This window comes from Rousettus aegyptiacus, unplaced genomic scaffold, assembly GCF_014176215.1.
Source record: "Rousettus aegyptiacus isolate mRouAeg1 unplaced genomic scaffold, mRouAeg1.p scaffold_m13_p_2, whole genome shotgun sequence".
Lineage (NCBI taxonomy): Eukaryota > Metazoa > Chordata > Mammalia > Chiroptera > Pteropodidae > Rousettus > Rousettus aegyptiacus.
Genome location: NW_023416295.1, coordinates 111,973,219 through 111,996,744, shown reverse-complemented (window position 1 = coordinate 111,996,744; position 23,526 = coordinate 111,973,219). Strand labels below are relative to the sequence as shown.

Sequence of the window (23,526 nt, the reverse complement as noted above, 5' to 3'; positions counted from 1 at the left end):
TGCCTAGATTAAGAATAAGGAAAGACCTGAAATAAACGATCTAACTTTGAACCTCAAGGAACTAGAAAAACTAGAACTGAGCCAAAGTTAGCAAAAGGAAGAAGCTAAAGGTCAGAACAGAAATACATGAAATAGAGAATAGAAAAACAATAAAAAAGAACAACACAACTAAGAACTGGTTTTCTGAAAAGATAAACTAAATTTACAAACTTTTAGCTAGTTTTACCAAGTAAAAGAGAAGACCTGAATAAAATGAAGAATGAAGAAAGAGGCATTACAACTGATACCACAGAAACACAAAGGATCATAAGAGACTATAACAAAAAATTATACATAAATTGGACAACCCATAAGGAATAGATTCCTGGAAACATACAACCTACCAACCCTGAATCATGGAAAAACACATAATCTGGACAAATAAGTATGAAGATCGACTAGAATATCGAAAACATCCAGAAAAGCCAGACACCTTCATGGATGAATTCTACCAAATATTTAAAGAATATCAACCCTTCTCAAACTTTTCCAATAACTGTCAAGTTTCAGACTTGGTATTTAGACTCTTAGCTTCTGGTACACTTGCTACTGCAGCCCCAATTTACCAACCTTCTCAACAATCATATAAACGTACTTCTGGGACCTAGAGTTGCTTACTACCCATGACAGTGAGGCAAAGGAAGAACACAAATTGCTAAGTCCTTCTAGCCAGCTGAAAGTACATAGCACATTCCTTAATACAAACAATATCCGCCCTGGAAAATACAAAGCCCCTGTTGGTGACGACATCTTTGAAAGCCAAAACAAAAACAAATAAAAAACAAAAAACAATAACACATACATAAACAAACAATGAGGGCAAAGAGTAAATTATGCAGAGATTTATTTTTCTATTTTCAAAATGATGTTGGGTTGAGGGATTTATGCTACCTCCAAAAATTATTATAAAAATAAAGTAAAAGTGTGATATTGGCATGATATGCGTGTGCATTTACGGATGTATGTATGTATGTATGTATGTATGTATGTATGTATGTGTATATGTATGTGTGTATGTCAATGAAACAGAATAGGGAGTCCAGAAATAGACCACACATATATGGTCAATTAATTTGCAACAAAAATGCCAAGGAAACCCAATAGGAAAAAAATATTTTCAATAAAAAATGGATAGTGATTAAAGAAAATTTTTTTAAAAACCCTTGACCCTTATAATAAATACAAAAATTAAGTTGAATCATGGACCAAATAAAAAAGCCAACACTTATAAACCTTCTAAAACATGAAAGAAAATCTTCACAAACTTGGGCTGGGCAAAAATTTCTTAGGGGACTAAACACAATAAACCATGAAAGAAAAACTGGTATGCTGGACTTCATAAAAATGAAAAGCTTCTCTTCCTCAAAAACAGAGTTAAGAAAATGAACAGAAGCAAAGTAGGCAGAACACATACATCTGATAAAGAACTAGGATCCAAACTATATAAAGAACTCTTGAAAGTCAATAATTAAGAAAACAAATTTTTTAAAAAGACAAAAGATTTAAACAATTAATCAAAAAATTGATACAAATGACTAATAAATCCATGAAAAGATGTTTAATACCACATGTCATCAGTGTAATGCAAATGAAAAACCACAATGAGATACTACTATACAACCACTAAAATGGCTAAAACTATTTAAATTGACATAGGTGTTGATGAGAATGGGGAGCAACTGAAATTCTCATATATTGTTGGTGGGAATGCAAAACGGTACAGCCACTTCCAGGGATTTGCCCAAGAGAAATGGAAAATGTCCACGCAAAGATTTGTGTGTGGAATTTTCACAACAGCTTTATTTGTAATAGCCAAAAACTAAAAACAAGTCAAATTATCAACAGGTGAATGGATAAACAAATTGCAGTATATTATTAATACAGAGGAACAATCTTTCCTTTTAATTGCCAGACAAAAGTACATAATCTATAATTCCGTTTACATGAAATTTGAGATGAGATAAAAGCAATCTACAGTGGACAGAACCCAGATCAGTTGCTGGCTGAGGAAGAGTTGAGAGAGTGGAAAAGGAGAAACACTAAGTAGAAAAAGGCACAAGGGATTTGGGAAGAAACTGATGGAAATGTTCTCTATCTTCATTGCGGTGGTAGTTACATGGGTGTATACATTTGTCAAAATGCATCAAGTTATATATTTTAAATGGGTGTACTTTATGTAGATTACATCTGAATAAAGTAGTGTTTGTTTTTTTTTTTAAGTGACATTGGTAGTTTAAGTGGTAGAGAGCAAGAAAGACTACAGAGAGGGAAACGCAGAATGATATACAGGCAAGTTTTTTTTAACTCATGAAAAGAGTTCAAAATCTAACACAACTAAAACTCAGAATGTAACAGGGAATCAATTTAATTCCATCTGTGAAATGGGAATAACTCACAGGATAGCTGTGAAAATTAAATGAGAAGTTAACTATACTTGGTACATCACAGAAACACAATTCGTATTAGTTGAATCTGCATCTATCCATGTTGTGTTAAAGTAAAACCAAGAAAATAAGTAAGTTACATGGAGTAAATCAAGAACGAATTTCTAGAGAAAATAACTTCAGATGTCAGTTTTAAAAGAGAAAAGGAAAGGCAGGAGGGTATTGCAGGTGGAGGGAATGGTAATGTGCAGAAGAATGGAGGCGGAAAGGAGCAAGTTGTGTGTAGGAGATGACAAAATTAGCATGCCTGTGCCAGCAAGTCTATATATGGGAGTAACAAAAGAATCAGGGTGATCTACCCATGTGATGCAAATACTCATTTAAATTTTACAGTAGGATCCAGAATAGTAACTTCATCCAGTTAATGCTATAACATAAGCTAAACACATTCAACTATTTAAAATAGGGGAAAAAGAAGTTCTGCTGAAAAAATATGAATGCTTATAAACATCAGCTTCAGTCTTTTGGAGGTTAGCCATAGTTCTTTCCTCAACAGAAAAAAAAATTATTAAAATATAATTATAGCTAAGCCACATATGGACTTGCTGTTCAGCTGTCATTGCACTCCTGAAATTATGAAAGCCGTTACATTTTCCTGATTCTGAATTCTATAAGTGACTGCTATTTTGGAAAACAAGTCATAAAAAATCTCCTCGGAGAACTATTCAGCTTCAAGAATTATGTCATGGCATATTACTTAAAATGCTAGCATACTAAAACTGTGTTTCAAGAGACCTAATGTGACCGAGATCAGGATACTTCAACATTTATAATTTTAAAGTGTTTTAACACGTATACATTTAAATGTGTTTAATAAAAGAATGCAGGGTTAGCATTCTTATGGCATTCAAATTAACTTAATTCTTTATTAAGATGTTACATATTTAGCAATGTAGTTCCTTTCATATATATTTTATATATAGAACAGAAAAATGTCATTTCAACATTTCATCTCTAGAAAGAGATAACCGAAATAGCTAGTAATAACTTCAGCTAATTTAGTTCCCAGAATGAGAAAAACATAGAGAAATATAGAATTAGATACACAACGAGGGATGAAATATTAAAAGAAAATAATACTGACCTTTAAACGGAGTGGCAGCAATGTAGCTATGGTGAGGACAACAGAGTTACAGGATTAAATTAACTCAAGTCTCTTATTAAGAAAGGATGTTATGTAGTGACAGCTAACAAACAGCTATCTGCTCCATCTAACATCAGAGCAATATCCAGTTAGAGGTCTTGCCTCAGAGTAGAACATATAAGACCAAAGAATGACCTTATGTACTTTTGCTTTCTTGGGCTCGTATGCTACAATTAATGTAATAGCTGAAATATTTATGGACACATTAAAAAATTATTGATGTTATAGCATTTAGAATCATAAATGATTTTCCATTTAAAATTTTCTCATGATAGCATTCTTGTACCATAAAATACTTTTCAAAGCCTTTCCTACATACATACACTAAAAAGAAGTTTCTATTTTAAAAAATCTAAATTAGAAAATAATTTTAATAATAAGATTAACAACAAAATTGTTAAGACCCACCACTGTTTTTCGTTTTTGTTGAAAGAGTTTAGGAGGCTGATACTGCTAAAGATTACTTATTGTTTTTAAAATGAAGATAGTAAAATTTTTTATATCAAACATCTTCAAAACGGCTAAAGGGATAACAAATGACATAAGAGGAGTCCCTATAAGGATAACTCGAGGACTTTATCACCATAAATAACACTTAATTTTATTTAGAGGTGGGAAATTTGCTCATGGTACATCTGCATTACTCAGATTAAAGCTTTGTGGAAGAGGTCCAAAATTGAAAGGAATGAGAAAGTCTCTTACTAAGAAGCCCTAAGAGCTACTATTGGATAAGTGTGTTGGGGGGTTGGGGAAAGGGGTAGGTATAAAAAAAAATATCCTGAATCTAACTTGCTGAGAGTGTGAAACATATTTTGGACTATCCGCCTTAGAACCATGCCACCCAAGAGCCATGTATAGAAAAAAATACACACATATCAACAAAAAGTAAATTTAAATTAAAGCTCTCCATAGGCAAGCCACTGTTAGAATCATTATTTTTCTCGATTATTCTCCTTTATACTTTTTTGCATCTCTATCTTAATAAAATCTTACTTTAAAAAAAAACACATTTTTAAAAAGTTTAAGCAAAAAAAAAAATCAATGAAAAGGGCAGAGAAATTTAAAATATATAAAGGTGGCAAGAAAATATTAGAAAAACAAAAGCTAAAGATTTAAATAATCTTTAGAAAAGAGTGTATGAAATATTAGTTGACAACATTATTGAAAAAGATAAAAACAACTAAAAATGAATAAAAATTAGAAAGAAGCAACTTAAGACAATGAAAGCAGGGAAACAAAAACCACCTTTTAATCAGTGTAACAATAGTAACAGTAGCAATGCTAATTCAAAACCTAAATACCTTCACGCAAAGATTCTTCAAACTAAGACTGCTTTGCCTTCTAAAGTTTGCCATGAAAACTTTACTTAGTAAATAATCTCAGGGCAGAAAGCCAAAGAACACGAGAGCACAGCTTCTGGCCTCATACCAACAGTTCCTATCCCTAATGCCCTTGGCTTTTCTAAGACACTTATGTGAGAAGATGACACATTCCTTAAAGAATGTTGAGGAGGCTATATAAGTCTCATTTGTCTTACCTCCCATTAGTAGTCAATAAGTACAACCAAACATAGACTCACTCACATCCCATATCCCTCAAAAAGTGAATTTTCAGTCAAAAAATTTAATCAGCTCTAAACCCCCCCCCCTTTTTTTTTTGGTTAGTACTATCCTAAAAGCAGCAGGTAGGCCTAAAACGATGAGAAATAATTTTGAACCTTGTTTCTAACATGCTTTCTCCCCGCACTACTTTGTTTTTAACTTGGCAAGAACTTATCCCTGTAAGTATTCACAAGTGGGGTAAGATACTTTCATATAAAATTCAAGGAAATGTATGCCCTTTGAAAGCTCATTGAGCATTCCTAAATAAACTTTAGAGCTATCAGAAATCTTCAAATGAACCGCTATCTCTAAATTTTATAGATGAAGAAACTAAACATGGATAGATTAAATAACTTGCCCAATATCATAAAGCAAAAAGAGATCAGAACTCAAGTCTCTTAACCCCCAGCCTAATGTTCTAAGAACAAAGTATAAAGTCAATAAGTGAAATTATTAGGATTCAGTCTCTTAGATTTAAAATGAATTGAACGGTGAAAAAACTGCAAAATAGCATTACGCTATAATCCCAGTCCCGCTTTTTAAAAAAGTATACAGACAAGTATCTTCCTATCTATCTAGACATAGAAATATCTAGAATACCAAACTGCTAATAAGTGGGCTACTTTGGGCATAAAGTGGGGTCTAGTAGCAATATAAACTAATTTTATGAGATTCTACAGTTGTTGACTTTCACAGTGAGCAATTATGACAAAAATCACATTTTTTTTTGATGAAATATTGCCATTTGCAACAACAACATGAATGGATCTTGAGAGTATCATGCTAAATGAAATAAAGAAGAAGGAAAAGGATAAGAACCATATGATTTCGCTCACACGTGGGGCCTAAAACAAAGTAACAAACAAACAAATAAACAAATTAATAGACACAAGCAACAGTATGATGATTACCAGAGAGGAAGGGATGTGGGAGGTGGAGGAAGAGGGTAAAGAGGGTCAAATATATGTTGACAGAAGTAGACTGGACTTTGGGTGGTGAGCCCATAATACGAAATACAGATGTTGTGTTATAGAATTGTACACCTGAAACTTATATAATGTTATTAACCTATGTTACCCCCCAAAATTTAAATAAATAAAAATCATTTTCTCTAAAGAAAATTTTAGACAAGCAAATACATATTTCACCCAGAAAATAAAGTGCATCTCAGTCTCTCTCCCTCCCTATTTCCTCCTCTCCCCACTTGTGTGCATGCTTGTGCATGTTTGTGCATGCGTGTATGCACGGGTGTGTGCATGTGCATGCACACACGCACTACTCCAAAAATAGTACTATGTAATCAAGGCTGACCTTGAAATTATCTTGATTTGTCTTCACATTAATGTGGTCTTTACTTATGAATAACATAACATTAACGTGTTAAAATAAATATAACTCGGGTAATTTTAAAAAGTAAAAATCTTAATCATAAAATGAATTTAAACACATTTTCCTTTGGATACATATATTATTATGTAGAAAGTGAATTAAAGTATTTGTAATGAATGAGTATTTGTAATTTAAAAGTTATTTTTATATAAATGCATACTGCGAAAGTGGTTTTAAGCATGTTAAAAACGGCATTCTTAGTAGATAAAACATCCCCCATCCACCTTCCGTAGTTTAACTATCATTATACTATGGCATTTCCTTGCAAGATGGTAAAGACAATGCTAAACTTAAGCTCGGTCCTCTATGTAAATTATGAATTTCAGAATCAACAGGTCCAGACAATGAGATTTTTATATAGTTCTCAACAGACTCTTATGCTCATTAGCTGCCCCTCAGGTTATTTTGATTCCTCATAATTTTGGAATATTAAATATCTGTCCAAAGAGTAAGGGATGTCTTCCGTAAATTATACTTCATTCACTCATTCTCTCTCCATTTCCCCCTCAACCTGCTCAAAGAGGATGCCCACCTCTGTAATTGCACTAAAAATACTCATGGGACAATCATTCACAGCCAAGTGTAACGCTTACTTTGCCATGTCCTTATTCAAAGACTCTCTTGACCTGGTCTCTCTAGTCAATCCTTTTTTGATTCTTTCACTGCTTCCTTTCACTCTGACCAGGACTTTGACACTAACATGTATCAGGGTTCACTCTTTTAGAGCCTCTTTTCTTCTTCTCACTTTCAACTATCACCTTCATGCAGTTACGGCCTATCACCAGCCTAGAACTTTCTCCAACATTCAAAAAACATATATCTAATAACCTGCAGCAGAGGCTCAAAAACTTTAGGATCTATAAGAATCATTTGGAAGGCTTGTTCAAAATCAGATTTCTGAGCCCCATCCTCAAAGTTTCTGATTCAGTAAGTCTGGGTAGAACCCAGGAATCTGCATTTTTATTTCGTTTAATTTTGAGATATTGCCAAACTTCCATCTACAGTGTTTATACCAATTTCCATGAACAGATACCAGCAAAGTTAAGACAAGTGACAGTATGAAAGGAAAATTATATACTTACCTCATCTCATGCACAAAATTAAATTTTTAAGTAGATTAAAGATCTAAATTACACTTGATCTTAGCCAAAAGGCCAAGAGGCGATAAAGACCTAATTTAAAAAAAAAAAAACAAAAAAAAAAAACATAAAACTATGTAAGTATTAGAAGCAGCTATGGAATATATGACAAATTAAAAGCTGCTATATATACATATATAATTATATATAGAGGACAATATCCAGAATAAGCAACTCCAATAAATCAATAAAAAGAAAAAAATTACATGGACAAAGGGTATGGTCAGGAAGTTCACAGAAGACAGGTAGATGTTCAACCTCACTAATAATCAGCAATGCAAAATACAACAAAGCAATAGCACTTTTAAATCTCTCAGATTGTTAAAAGTACTGAAATTATGGTATGAAAACAAGTGTTGCTTCGGTTTTGAGGAAGTGGGTGCTCTGATATATTGCTTGCAATGTGCCAGGCTCTTTTGCCAGTGCTCTCCATATATTCACTAATTTAACCCCCACAATAACTTTGAGGTGGGCCCAATTATAATCATTCTCATCTTACAGATGAGGAAACAGGGATAGATGGGTAAAGTGGCTTTTACCAAGGACACTTGGCTAGAAAGCAGATTTCAATTTGTCATATATTCTTTAGCTTCTAATACTTAACATAGTTTTGTGTTTTTTAATTTAGGTCTTTAATCTACTCAAACTTTAATTTTGTGCATGGGATGAGGTAAGAATATAACATTATTTTTTCCAAACAAATAGATGTGTCCACACAAACTCACTTAGAACAGAATAATCTACCCAGGCCTCAGCACTTGCGGTCCCACTAAATCTACTCTCTCCCTTCCAGTGGTCAAAATGGGCCTCTTCCTGCATCTTCAGGCCTTACCACCCTGCAGCACAGATGCTGACCAAGGCAGGGGGTTAAAGTCTTAGTCTGTATACCCTTGCATGGCAGCCTGAAATAGAAGGGTGGAAATTTAACTGGCCAACAGGTCCTTCAGGTCATAGCTTCAGGGTAGCAGGTCACATGCCAGTCATGCCTTCCAAACCCAGAAGGCCTTCAGAGGTGGGCAGTGTTGCAACAAGAAGGAGCAGGTGCCCACGTGACCTTTCTCAGCAGCCTGTTGTAGATTGGTTGTTCCTTGTCATCTATCTACTAGCTTGGGGTTAAACTCAAGTGACAGCAGAAGCCATGTGATCTCAGTGTGCCCACAGTAGCTGGCCCAGTGCAGGGCACTGGCACCCCCATGTGTCTGGGCATCACACTTGCTCCCTCTTTCCAGCAGGAACTGTCATATAGCATAACACCCACTGGCATAGTGCAGAGTGGTACAACTGGCCAAGTCCAGGTTGACTAGGCTCCATTATCTTCTGGATTAAATGTTTCATTCGGCCCATGTCTCCATTCAGGGTTGCCAACGAGATCCCCCTTTCAAAGTCCATCTCATCTAGCATCTTCCATGCACTGGATTCCACATGGAATTGGGCACAGCAGGAGCCGTCAAGAGCCGCCATGCTGGCCGTAGCACTCAAGAATCTTCATTTCTAATAAGTTCCCAGGTGATACACACTTTGAGAACCACTGGCCTCTCTTGGAGAAGTCACAGGTACCTTAATTTCAACACAATCTAATGATCTTCCATCATCTACCCTGATCACCTCCAAAACATTGTTTACACAGCATCCAGAGTGATCATTCTAAAACTGATCATTTCATGATCCTTTATTTAAAATATTCTAATGGTTTCCTAGGAATCTTAAAACAAAAATCAAAAGTTTATCGAACCTTGCATGACTCAGTCTTTGCCTATTACATCACACTGCTATCATTCTTTTTTTTTTTTATACTCCAACCACAGTGAACGCTTTAAGTGTCTAGCAAAAGCCAAGTTCCTTACTGTTCCAGGATATTTAAACAAGATGAGCTACCAGAAATCTTCTTTTTAACCTCAACTCAAGTCATCTTGCCTCCCCACCCCCACTAGGTCAACAAATTCTTGTATCACCCCACATTTCTTCTTACCACCCTCTACAATGGATTGTGCAACTAGCAGTTTACTCTCTGTTCCTTGCCCTTCCCACACACACAAAGCTCGAAGTAGTCACGTCTATTCAGTTCCCACTGAATTTTCAGCCCCTTACACAGTGACTTGCACTCAAATTATCTGTTGAATTAAATATCTGTCTTGTGACATTAAATTATTTTGAAATCTCAAAAGGAAAGCTATTATTTAAAAGGGACTAGAGGTATCTTTTTAGTCTCTTTTAATACTTACAAATGAGAAAACATCATTATACTCCATCATCTGGGAGTTTAAATTTAAAAAAAATAATACCTTAAAAAGATAAAATGAAATCTTCCTATCACAAATTCCTCTGCAACAAGATATGTAGGTACATTATTGTTTATTCTGCACCAAAAGAGTACAGCACTGATATTCAAAAGCCATTCAGTAAATAAGTGGATAAGGCAGCCTAAGATAATTTTCACAGAAAAAAATTCAATTTTTTAAACCTGCATTAAAGAGTACACTCAGGCTTAGCAACAGAAATGGTTATAGTTTATGCTAGGAAATGGGATGGGGTAGCTGCCTGGAATTAAACCTAAACACAGATAAGCACAAATTACATAATAAATGTGAATATAACCAAGGATTATTATGCATATAACCAAGAACTAAGTTATTACATAAACATATGCTCTATAGATTTGGATCTCCTTTAAAATGGAAAGATGTCTATAATTCATTCACTAACTCTTTTTCTCTAAAGTGCATGCTAAATCAGCATAGCACTAGTGTTAAGTAGCAAACAGAACAGATATAACTATCTTTAGATGTAATTTTAACCAATATAGCAGAATTTACATACCAAAAAAAGTTACCTTCATTTGGAGCAGTCATTTTTAGAGACTGTTTCAAATTGCCACCACACAAAACAATTTTGGAATTCCTCTTTTCTAATCACTTTCTTAGCTACCTTATAAATGGACATAAGATTAATAGGTTTGATCCCTTTGATTACTGCTTATCTCTAACTAAAAATGGCATTCCTCATTTTGATCTTTAAGTTTATGTATTAGACTCAGTTCAGAATTACTTAACATTTTTTCTGAATATCAAATGTGTTCTCAAAAGATGTTATTTGCCATCTTAGAAGGTAGGTAAAAGAATGAGGCTGAAGGCACTAACGAAATAACAAAGGAATCGTTCCAAAAGAGTTTCTGAACAGTGACATTACTGAAATAAATTCAAGATAACTTTGAACACACCGACCATCTCTTAGACAAATAAGTTCTAGTATGTTTATTTAAAAACTGGTCACATTTCGACTTTGGGCATAATTCATAGGCCCGATCCCTGAATTCTGGTTTTCCTGAATAACAGGTACTGTAATGCAAAAGCACATTTACTAAAAACTGCAGACTAAGAAGTAGAACAAGTTTTAAGAATAAAACCTGGTGATCTACTACAGGAAAGTGGCTTGGGGAGACAATATAATATACTAAAAAGAACATGGCTACAAAATGAGACAGGCCAAGGTTCAATTTCTTGCTTGGGCTCCTAGTAGCTCTATGACTGAGCATGTTACTTGAATACAGAGTCTATACATCATGAATAAATCCATCTGTAAAATGGGAATAATACCATCTATTTCAACACTATTATAAGGATTATGTCATGTAAGATATTCTCTTATTGGAATTCTAGCCCCTAACATCTTCAAGGAATCCTCAAAAGAACCTGAGGCTATCTGTTCCAAACTCTCCATTTTACTAAGACCCACAGAGATTACATGCTTTGCCAAAGTCACACTTCATAGGAAAGACAATACTTCTGCCAGGCTCCGTATTTTCCCAGTACATTTGTTTACTAAGTCAGTTGGTGTTCATAATTCTATGTTGCACAAGCTTGTGATGGAGGGTCTCAAAGAGGGTTACAGAGATAGTAAAAAATCAAGGCCACTTAAGGACAGTGCCTACAAATATGATACTGTCAATCATACAGTAATAATTTAGTCCTTTATATTAAATATTTCCCTTAGATTATAAGTCTGTTTTCGAAGTTAGATATTTTAATTTACAGCTAAACCACCTAATTCTCCATAAATTTTTCAGTTCTCTTAAAAGATTCTTTTCTAAGGAAAATATGAACCTTGTTTTAACTCAAGATACTAGAAAAAAAAATGAACGTGTTTCTCATTGATTATGGTAACTGGTTACAACAAACAAAAAGAGTTATCCAGTTTCCTACAAGTAAAATTCATACCCATACTTAAGCCAAAGGTTCTTTATTAAGGATCAAAGCTGAAATGCAAGCTCTAAATAAAGTTAAATCAAGAAAATCTCGAGGAACTTTATTACTGACTTTCTTACTAAATCCCAAAAGCAATTTTTTCACATTTTGATACACGTTAATAATGGCTTCCTATCTTAAACATGAAAGAAAAATGAGCATCTGAGTGCCTCACTTTGGCCTAGATGCTTCTCGGTTTTGAATTCTAGGTATAAATTACCACAACCTAAGTACTCATCATCTTTAATTTATCGTGTAAGACATAAGTACATTTCTTCTTGCCAATTCGATACTGATCTATGAGAAGCAACCCAATTTTAGATACTTGAATTAAGATGACTACCAAGAAACTATGGAGATAACTGTTACACTGAAAGCTTGTCCCCCAAAAAAGAATTGATCAATATAAAAACTAAAAACACAGAATATCAAAAAAGCAATATATTTACTGAATTTAATTAAAATCATAATTTGTCTCACAGTCACAAAAGTGTCACTGGTTATTTCATCTTTTGAATTTGAAGACGCTAATTACTACTACTGTGAACTAAAAAGAAGCCCCAAAAGATAAACAAATAAACAAGACCTTGCTAGTTAAAATGCTAAATATGTTAAGTAAACGATCTCTAAAATGAATCGCTGTTTTACAGAGGAATTTTTTGTCGATGAAAGAGTACCGTTTTTTAAATTCCTACATCCTAATCATTGCGAAAATATATAAAAACAATAATTTCCCAAATAACCAAAGCTTTGAAGATAGACAAAGTATTACTATAAATGATTAAGATTCTATTTTAAAATTTCAGGAACAGTTGAGAAAAAGTACCAAAAACTATTAAACATAATAGAAGCAATAAAGGGTACTGTAATGAGACAGTCAAGAGGGAAATTAATCCTGACAACACATATCTGAAAGGGAAAATGCTTAAAATACATGAAAAAGGTAAGGCAAGAGGCATATAACCACCATCTAATCTAATCTCTGGGTTATAAAATGAAGAGTTTCACAGAATATAAAGCTCACAAAATAATCAGTAAATAGATGTCGACAGCATTAGGAAATATTTACGACTTTGACCTTCTCTACATTAGGCAAATAAAGAAATTGCATAAGAGCTGATTTATTTTCCAAATGTCTTTAAATTTCAAATAAGTATTTACTACGTAGGTTCTCTAATCTTATATAATCAGGTCAAATCTGGGAGTTTAAGCCCTCCAAATCACATTTCTGATAGGATTTCAACTTTAAAATAGTCAACATTTTTAAAATATGAATTGTAAAATTTCTGATTGCAGAAGAATTATTACTCTGATCATAAAAGGCACACATTCCAGCAACCGAAACCATAGCAGTAGAAGAATTAAGAAGTCTCATGAGAGAAGAACTAAACGAGATTAACAGGGAAATGCAGAAGTATCATAGAAGACAGAGGAAATAAATTTAAATTTGTCCAAGATAATTCAAGTCCATAAATATGGAGCCTGAATATTCAAGAAAGAAGACTGGGAAAAAAACAAATTAAAGAAAGTCTAGAACAATGCTGGAAAATTTTTGTGACTAGAAAATAAAAGGAGATGAAAATTAAGGCCTGCGATAAAATAGCGAGGCAATGCAAGCTCAACATTTAAGGTACCAAAGATAATAAGACAGAAGAGAAGAAAAATAGAGAAAAAATATCAGTAACTAATTAACCAAAGTAGCTATAACAATTAAGGCAGAGAATTAAAATTTTAAAACAGTTCACTTGTCTAGACGGTTAAGAAACAAAAAATAAGTAAAGACTTCTGAAGAATCAAAATGTCACGAGCCATGAGCTTAAAGGTGATATGCCATTCTGTAGGCCAAAGTCATTATTTTATGCACAATTCCAAATGGTCTCATTCAGTTTCAAAGTAGTAAATGAGAAATTGCAAGAGAATCACAATGACATGTGCAAGTTGGGGTAGATGACAATAGAAGAGCAAACAGAAAAACTAAGAAGAAAAAAGAATTCAAAAGAATACGAGTTTTAGGGCCAATTGGCATAAAGATACAAACATCTACACAAATCAATAGCAAAGAACATCACTGTATTTTAATACAGTATGATGTCACAATTTCGGTGAATAAACCTGAACTAACAAAAACAGTTCAACAGTTCCATGCCATCTGTTGAAGAAGCTGGAAATGGACTCCAATAAAAGATGGTAGACTAAATATAAATTTTCCTGCCAGTTACTCCAGATATCCCATTGCAATAAAAACAATTCATAAAGAAAGAAAAAAAGCCATAGGAAAAAAAATTAAAAATGGAGATGGGGTAGAGAGGGAATTCAACAAATTTCTGAAAGATGAAAACAGATGCGAGACTGACTGATACAACTAGCAGAGAAAGCCATTTAGCCTAGTTAAACTCTTCAAGAGTGACGCAAAAGAGTGGAAACCCAAACGTCTGACAAACCCCTAGAAAAGCATGATTGCAAAGTAAATGGCACAGCAAAGGTTGGAAATAGTGGGACTAAAAATAAAGAATTAAATATTACTTAACTGTATAAAGGACAACTACATTTCCCAACCCCCAACCCCAAGTGGCATCTAAACAACTGACATTTACCCCATAGCAAAAAGATAGTTGGCTTTTCTCTAAAGAAAGTGAATGACTATGTAGGAAAAGATAAGTAGGGATGCCAGGACAGAGTAATAAATCCTTCTCTTCTGGCATTTAGATTGCCCACAGCCTAGAAGCTAGCTCTCCTCCCTCTTACCTTACAACAATGCTTGCCAATGGACTCTCTACTCTCTTGCCCACTAAGTGTTATGGCTAGAACTACTCAAAAAAATACAAACAAACAAAAAAATAAATAAATAGGGGAAACAGTCCAAAAACAGGGTAGGAGGAAGTAGACTCAGTCCAGAATCCCAGTTTTTCTTTCTGAAACATGAATGGAAAACCAAAAATCACCAGGCATATAAGGAGAACACAGGAATGATTGAAAAAAAAAAAAAAAAAAAAAAAAACTGACCAGTGGAGAAAAGAAGGTAATTTAAGGAACACAAGATATCTTTTAAAAATCTTCTTTACATATTCTGAAACTAAAGACAGTATTATGACATAAAACAAACAAACAAACAAAGAATTGTAGGAAAATAAAAAAAAAAAAGAAAATTCATAATTACCCCCCCCAAAAAATCAGCCAAAAAATGACGGGGGGGGGGGGAGGAGCGGGAATCTCCTAAACATAGAGCAAGGAAAATCACAAAATATGAAAGTAAAAATAAGACAAGGATCAATCCAAGAGAGAAAACACCGGCCTGCTGAAGACCAAACAAGTTAAGGGAGGAAAATGTCAATGACATAACAGAGAATTTCCTACAGTGGAAGAAGAATCTGATTCAGACAATAAGGGCAACTGAGTGCCTAGAAGAAACAACCAAAACAAAAACCATCTATACACCTCATTATGAATTTCTAGCTGAAAGATAAAACAGGGAAGATCCTTAAAGTCTTTAGAATTTACACCTTAAAAGGATCGTGATTTAGATGACACATGACTTCTATTCAGCAACTATGGATGCCAGAAGGCAACCATGCAATGCAAGAGTATAGTGAAAGTTTCAGATAGAGACCTAAAAGGAAACTAATCCAAACAGACAGAATTATAGGCAACTCCAGATAAATAGGGAACAAAATGCTACAGGTACTATGCTGATGAATGAGGTGGGGGTAGTTGAGACATTAGAATAAAAGCATTCATTACAAGAAAAGGGAGCAATTAGAAACACCAAGAAGCCTAAAAAGTCATGTACAATTTTTTTTTTTAACTCAATAGCTAGATTTTCAGCAATTGATAAACAAAATCTACTGGATCTTGATGTTATCAACATTTTACTCAAGTGACCCAAGGACTGCTTAATATAATCTGCAGAAAAGAAATGATAATCTGAGCATACTACCTGGCCCAACATTAAATGACATTTACATATTCAAAATATTAAAACTATTAGTTCTCATCATTTAGAGAGAATTTATGGACATGAGAACTGGAGTTACTTGGGCAGGGAAAAAAGGATATGTTTATCTATCCAATAAGTATGGCCACTAGTTTAGAAGGAAGAGAAAATGAAAAATTCTGATGTCTAGGTTGATAAATTAATAGAAGCATGGATCAACATGTCATAGAAACTAATGCATTCCATAAAAACAATATAGCTCTTTGTTGCCTATTCATAAAAACCTCCTCCATGAACTCTCTACCCACCTCCTAAGAGAGGAACAAACCCTTTAATTAAAGACAAGTTTCAGTTTAAAATAATTTCTTCCACGTTAACTCAGTTTTTAAGACAATGGTTCTCTTCTGGGGGTGATTTTGTCCCCCAGGGGACATTTGGCAATGTCTGGAGATATTTTTAGTAGTATAACTCTAGGAAGTGCTACTGTCATCTAATGGATAGAGGACAAGGATGCTACATTCTACAATGCACAGGACAGCCACTCACAATGAAGAATTATCTAGCCCAAAATGTCAATAGTGCCAACCCAAGAAACCATGCTTTAAGGGAATTCTTCAGACTTTTGTAGAAAATTTGTTATAGTTTCTCTCTGCTCCTCGTTCTATCGTGGTATCATGGTATTAGAGAAAAGTTTTCATAGGTACAGGGAGTGTTATGATTGGTCTGAACATAGACCGGTAGACTGTCCTCTGGGTGTTCACTGGACTCTGAGACTTGGCCACTGGTTCTCATAGAGTCATAATGGCATGTGCTGATGTGTATGTTGGAACACTGTCCACTGGGCCTCACCTCATCTCCTGTCGACATGAATATTCTTAGGGCCTCAACGACCTCCTCTATGCAGCCCATGCTTCTTGTTAAGGCAACACTAGCTGCCTAAGAAATAAACCTCCACGTTTCAGTAACTTCACACAATTAAAATTTCTTAGTAAAATTACAGTCTGGTGTGGGTGCTCCTGTTTGGTACATATAGTAATTTAGGGACTCAAGATCTTTCCAGTCTTATGGCTCTATCACTCTGTAAGAGCCCCACCTCTGCATCTGGCCTTTGGATGGGAAAAGAGAAAGTGGAGGAAGAACACCTGTTTTTTAGCCACCTCAACACAGAAGTTAAAACATTATCATTTCCATTCTCATTCCACTGGTGAAACACAGTTACATGGTTCCCCCTCGATGCAGGGAGGGAGGATGAGGATGGAGGAGAGACTGAGAAATGTGTTCTGGCTGAGCAACGACTTCCCAGTATTAAGTATAGTACAAAAATAGAGAGCACAAACTTGGGTGCACTGAGCTGAATATGCCACAGCCACAGCCACCTTCCCACAACCTCCATGGTTCCTCCTCTCACAGTAGTAGCCTCATGACAGTCTTGCTGGCTCTTTCCCTAACTTCTATTTCCTTCACTAGGATAATATAATAAATTTCAGATCTTTTATATCACACAAGAACCATGGAAAACTCAAGAGAACCAGGGTGCATCTTTGGGCTTCGCTCTGCCTACATATACCATTTTCTTCCCCCAAGGCCACCTCATGTCAGCATAGGGCCAGATACAGGACAATAAGCTAGTAAGCGGCTGTATAGGTTCTGAACTTAAGTTTGGTTCCAGAACATGTGCTATTCTACCACTCTATATTTCTAAAATAACAGGTATTAAGAGAGTCCTTCCATGATCATCACTGAGTATTTATAAAGCATCTACATCTTACAAAAGTGCCTAGGAACTATAAACTCCCCACTATGATATACAGCACTGGTTTTTTTTTACTTCTGGACTGCTGATCTCCAATGTTATTACACTCAAAATAATAGGTAAAATTATACAGTAAGCAAAACTAGTATTTAGAAGTCCCTTACCATCCTCTCCACTTGAGCAATGTACCTGTGCCCTCATGTCCAAGGTCCTCCTACCAAGCAATAATGTTATGTAGACTGGACTGCTCTTTCTCTAGATACACCATATTCCCACCCATCAGAATATACCTAAACAGACTTCATAATTTCCACAGGGCCTGAGCCTTCTTTGTAAGAAACTATATAATCTGATAAACTACTCCTGTGGCATTTGGCAGCCCCCAAACAAGTTATTTTAATGGTGGAAATGTCAGCAGGATATGGTTTAAATAAACTGAAATAGATTGGTCATGGAAAAAAAGGCTAGATCTCAATTATATAGATTTGCGTCCCTCAAATACACTAAATAAAAACCATCCACACTAATTCTGTGCATCAATCTTATCCTTAAAAAAAAAGGTTTTTTTAGTATGAATTTTAAAAATTGTAACAATTCACCATCAAATACTATATCTACCATGTTCTCGTACTTCCAGTAGATTCTGGAATTTCCTAGTGAGAAAATTTCAACTGGATGAATAAAAAAATAATTATTCGCCTTACCGCAAGTATCTTTTTAAGATTTAAAAAATAGGATGTCAGTCAAATACATTTGAAATGAAAAAAATCGAGGCTATATGCCATCTTATTACAAAGTGTACTTTTCATCAAATCACACAATCGGAACAGATTCACAAAGATTATGAAGGCCAAGATCTATCTTAAGGGACAACTGCAAATAAACTATACAAGGCAGTATAATGAGGTGATTAAAAAGAGACTCTGAAGTCAAAGGTCAAGTTAAACTTCAAATTCAATCCTTTTGGTAGGCTCCACCACCTACTACTTAGCCTCCCTGTGACTCGGTTTAGTTTAAATCCTGGCTCCACTACCTACTACTTAATCTCTCGGTGCCTAAGGTTTATAAAAAGGACAAGAAACTAGCTTGATTTGGGGGGCGGGGGGCAGGGAAGAGCAGTTTCACAGTGAGGAATAAATATAACATATGTCAAGTGCTCTTAAAGTAGCACATAGTTAGGAGTCAAACATATTAGCTATTATTACTAGTATGACCAATCACTCCTAAGACACCTTTGGGAACTTTAACAATCTCCGTCTGAATCTATGTTTAACAACCTTAAATCAAAGTGTCTCCTCTTTTTCTGAAAAGTCTTCGAACTCTAAAACCATTTTTTTTTCAGTCTTTTGTGAATATGGCTTCTTTATCATTTGAAGACTTGACACTCTTTTTAGTCTTTTTATAATAAAATTCCCTTCCAAATATACAAAGGACAGACTGCTCTATGGATTATAAACACTACAAAGATTTTGCAAAGTATAATGAAATTTTGAGATTCATAAAAGTACAAGCAGCTACTGAAACAAAAAGCTTAGACAAGAAATGAGACAGAAGTCTATTAGCCTGCTCAAAAAACATTGAATTCTAAAATAAAGCACAACAAGTAGAGAGATCCTTCATGGTTTAGAATCATTCAGATCACTATAAGCAGAGGATATTTTTGGTCACTTTTTTCCTTACCAGGAAAATCTCATTTCTTCACAAGAATGAATAGATAGCATGATAAGTAAGGGCAATTTCTTCAAAAACAAATTCTGTACAAAAGAAATGCCTCAAGGCTGATTTTTCAGCCACAGATATCCACTTAAAGCTTTAAAAATTTGGGGCATTCACCATTCCTTGAGGTAACATTAAAAAGTAACACAAGCCTCATTTCTATCAAAAAAAAAAAAATCCTATGTTTGATTGAAAGAAAACGAAGCATCTAAAACTTTGATACTGATAAATTTAAATATAACACCATGGGTCAACTCAAAGGTCAAACAGATATTAAAGTTCATGATACACCCAAATATTTTTTAGAGATCTAAAGACAAAGAAATGTTTTATATAATTTAATGTTTGTTCATTTCTTCTAATGTATGCTATATTAAGGTAGGCAATTTCATATACATTATGTAACTTCAGTCTCTCAACAATTATATAGGATAAATATTATCCTCCTTTTACAAATGAGAAAACTAAGGCCCGGTGATTTGCCTAAGGACACTTACTTGTATAAGATGCAATCGAAAATCTAATTCAAATTTTCTTAACCCCAGTTCAGTGCTCTTGCTTTCGCTGTACCATTGTCACTTCCAAAACTCAAGTAATTCTAAATCTTAGCTTATATAAGATGTGACAATTTTCTTATCTGGGAGAGGCAAGTTATGAGGAAAAAAAAATATTCAAATTATCAAAAAAGACTCACTGGGCTTAAGCTGATTACCTAGTTTGATTTAAATGCTTTGGTTCATGCTGTCTACCCCCTTAGAAAATCTGCTTATCTTTAGATATATAGCTTTCAGCAAGATCTAACTCAAGAATCACCTCCAAGAAAGTTCTCCAGTGTAAATGACCTGCTTCCTGCCTCTCAAGCCACCATCCTTCCTTTATCACTTAACTGCTTGTATCTATCTAATTTGGATTACGCTATCACACACTCCTCTTTGTTCTCCAGTCACATATCTGGAACTGCATTTTTTTCATTCAATAATTATCAAGCATTTGAAGGGTCAATGGTGAGCAAAATAGGTAAGGTTCTCGCTATCATGGAGAGATTATATTGTTTGCAACTTTAACAAAGGTAAAAATAATACATCCTATATAAAAGTATGATGTTTCAGGACAAGGACTCCTTTCCTACAAGATGTCTGAAGAAAGCCTGCAAACTTGATAACATTTTTCAGGAGGAAAAAGCCCTTCTCTCATGTCTTCTAGATGAGACATTCAACTTCGTGCCCTTCTGAAGATACATGAGGGGGTGGGGATCAAGGCAGGAGGAAGGACAGATCTAAAATTTCTCAGGGGTTTTCTACACACTGACATTAAACTTTCACACATTAGTCCAGACATCTCTTCCTGTGTCCCATCCACAAGGAAACTACATTTCAGCTGTAAATACTTTAATCAAGCACCTCCATCAATCTCCTTGCACCCAGACACCTTCATTAATGAAGTACTCAGAGGCTTTTTAATTTAACTTGCATTATTTGTAGGTCACATTCATTAGAATAAGCTAGGGCCTATGCCTTCTACTTTTGAATCCCTAATGCTCCAAGATCATTGCTATAAATGTGTTCAGCTTTGGATAGGATAATATAAATATTAAAATATAATACTTCTTGTATTGCTATCAGGATAAGAATTTTCCAAAATAATACTAAAAAACTACATCTAAGTATCAGTGCTTTGTTATTCATGCTTTAATACAAGTAACCTGCTCTTGAAGGATTATTTATAAACCAAACCAAGTTTAAAATGTACTAAGAGCACTCACTAGTTAAAATTCTGCAATCTGCCCTTTTAAAAAAAAAAAAAAGCCTTTTGTAATGCATATTTTGTAAATTCATAATTTTGTATTTTTTCTTAAACCAAACAAAAACATAATTGCATTACACAGAAGTGTATATTTTTTCTCCAAAGTATATTTTAAGGTTTTTTCATTCAGAATGTACAAAGAAACTAGACATTGTTGAATTTATAAGTGCCATAAATGTGTTATAAGAAACATATTTGCCTCCAAAATGTAATAACATTCTAACTGAAAGAAATATAGCAGCATCTTTTCAGATTACAGATACAATAAATATTACAATACATTGAAGAAGAAATAAATCATGACCATTTTTAATTAAGCAGGCATTTCTAAGCACCTGTGTACAATGTACTGCGGCTCGAACAGTTCACATGGAATTTGACCACAGGAACTTAATCTTCATAATTAAAAACCTAAAAGGTAGTTCTTATGTTTCATCTATTCCCTGTCCCAGTACTTTGAAAACAGGCATATTATAGTCATTCCATACATAGTTGCTACCAAAAAAGAGGTAACATATTTGAAATTAGTTGTATTTTCAATATAGGACAAATTTCACACCCTTACTTTTCCTTCTCCAACCTGTTTTACAAAACTAGCATGGTCTTAACAATTTTATTGCAAAATGACTTCTAGCAAGTATAGAAAATGACCATAGTCTCTCAGCATGATCGGTGTATATGACCTCTGATGGGATGGAAAAATCCTAACAAGCAAGTCACCCATGTTCCTGCACAAGCCTTGCTCTTCTTGTAATTCTAAGGAGTCAAAAACGGTTTTAAGTGATTATTTAAAAGACCAAAAGAGGCACTAATTTGAGGCTAAGTTTTAGGGAAAGTTAATATATACTAATAACCCTACCATACACAGGGCATTCTAATACTACTCAGGTACCATTTAAAGTCTCCCACTAGAAAGGCAGAAACTTCATTAAATTATGTATTTAAAGCATATATGCTGATACCATCCATTAGGTAAGTTTTCTCATCTGTTTTAAGTAGGAGCCCAAGTTAACCTATTATTTCAAACAGCATTTAGATAAAATGAAATTGAGCATGTTCTCCAGAGCAGATGTCTCTCATAAAGAAGAGTGTTAAATGACTTTTGTGAATGGAAAATCTGCATATACAGTTGCTTCGCCGATCCTGAGTAGGTGGCTCAATGAACCAAAAGCACGCTCCATGTAAAGCTCCTTGGAACCCGATTCCACTATTGAGAAAGGGCTCTGAAAGAAACACTAAATTTAAAAGTACACCGAAGGCTTCGCTTTCCTCCTACGCTATAAGGCCACAGGAACTGAGGTTTAGAGGAAGGAACAGCACCGTGTCATTCTGCTCTGCAAGAGCGGGTGTGGTCTGCGGTGCGCTGCACAATCTCCTCCGGTGCTGTCACAGGAAAACGGGAGCCTCGTCTTAACCGCACCAAGTGACAGCGCCAGCTCTCCTGGGCGCCGGAGCTTCCGGCGAGACCCCGCTGTCCGCCCAAACTTCGGGACGAGGCAGATATTCGGAACAGCCAGAATGCTGTGCCTCCCCCCGCCCCTGCTGTGGCTTTGTAAGGGGACAGACGTACCTACTGCGGGCCCCAAAACACTCCGCCCCTGCCAGCCCCTGGAATCTCTCACTCCAAAGGGGGACAAAGAGAAAGTCCCCAGCGGCCCAAGCTCAGAACGTAGAGATTTGGAGGTGCAGTCGCCCGCAGGGGTGCGAACCCGCCGCCCCCCAATTCAGGCACCCGCGCGACACTCACCAGTGCGGAGCCCCCGGAGAGGCGGGGCGCAGGGGGCCGGTTCCTCTGTGGCTCTGCCCGCGTCTGATCCGACCCTAACTTCTCTCGGCCGCTGTCGCCAGCGACAGCTGGGGAACGAGCCCAGACCAAGGGCGCTGTCTCGCCGCCGCAGAGGCGCTGCCGGCTCTGCCCACCAGAGGGGCGGGAACGCCGGCCTCGCGGGCCACCGGCCGGGGCGGGACCCCGCCTTCGCTCCGTCTGCGGGGTACGGGTGGCGGCCAACACTGCAACCGCCGGGACTGCCGCTACCACTACCGCCCGTCCCGGAGCGCGTCGCGGCCTAATGTTGTCATTCGCCGCGTCGCCGCCTCTCTGGGCACCTAGAGCCGCCAAGATCCTTCACATTCGTGCGCCCTCCCCCTCCGGCCCCGCCTCCCGGTTCGCGCGCTCGGGCCACACCCTCTCCCCGTCACGTGACCGCGAGCGGAGGTGGCAGCGGCGAGGCCTCCCCTGCCCGGCGGGCGCCAACCCCGCCAGAGCAACCGGCAACGCCTTCTTCTGCCAGTCTTGTCCTCGCTGCGCCGCCTCTGCACACTCAAG

General features: G+C 36.0%; 1 protein-coding gene and 1 pseudogene across 4 annotated transcripts in view; both read right to left on the bottom strand.

Annotated features, from left to right (window-relative positions):
• The window catches only part of OSBPL8 (oxysterol binding protein like 8), a 138,866-nt gene extending 115,542 nt beyond the window's left edge, over positions 1–23,324 (bottom strand). For all 4 annotated transcript variants that reach the window (XM_016138190.2, XM_016138192.2, XM_016138191.2 and 1 more), the window contains exon 1: positions 22,948–23,324. The gene's annotated coding sequence lies outside the window, so the exon portion shown is untranslated. The remainder of the gene's footprint in view (positions 1–22,947) is intronic.
• Positions 1,593–15,095, bottom strand: LOC107507165 (annotated as a pseudogene).
• Positions 23,325–23,526: the final 202 nt, after the last annotated feature.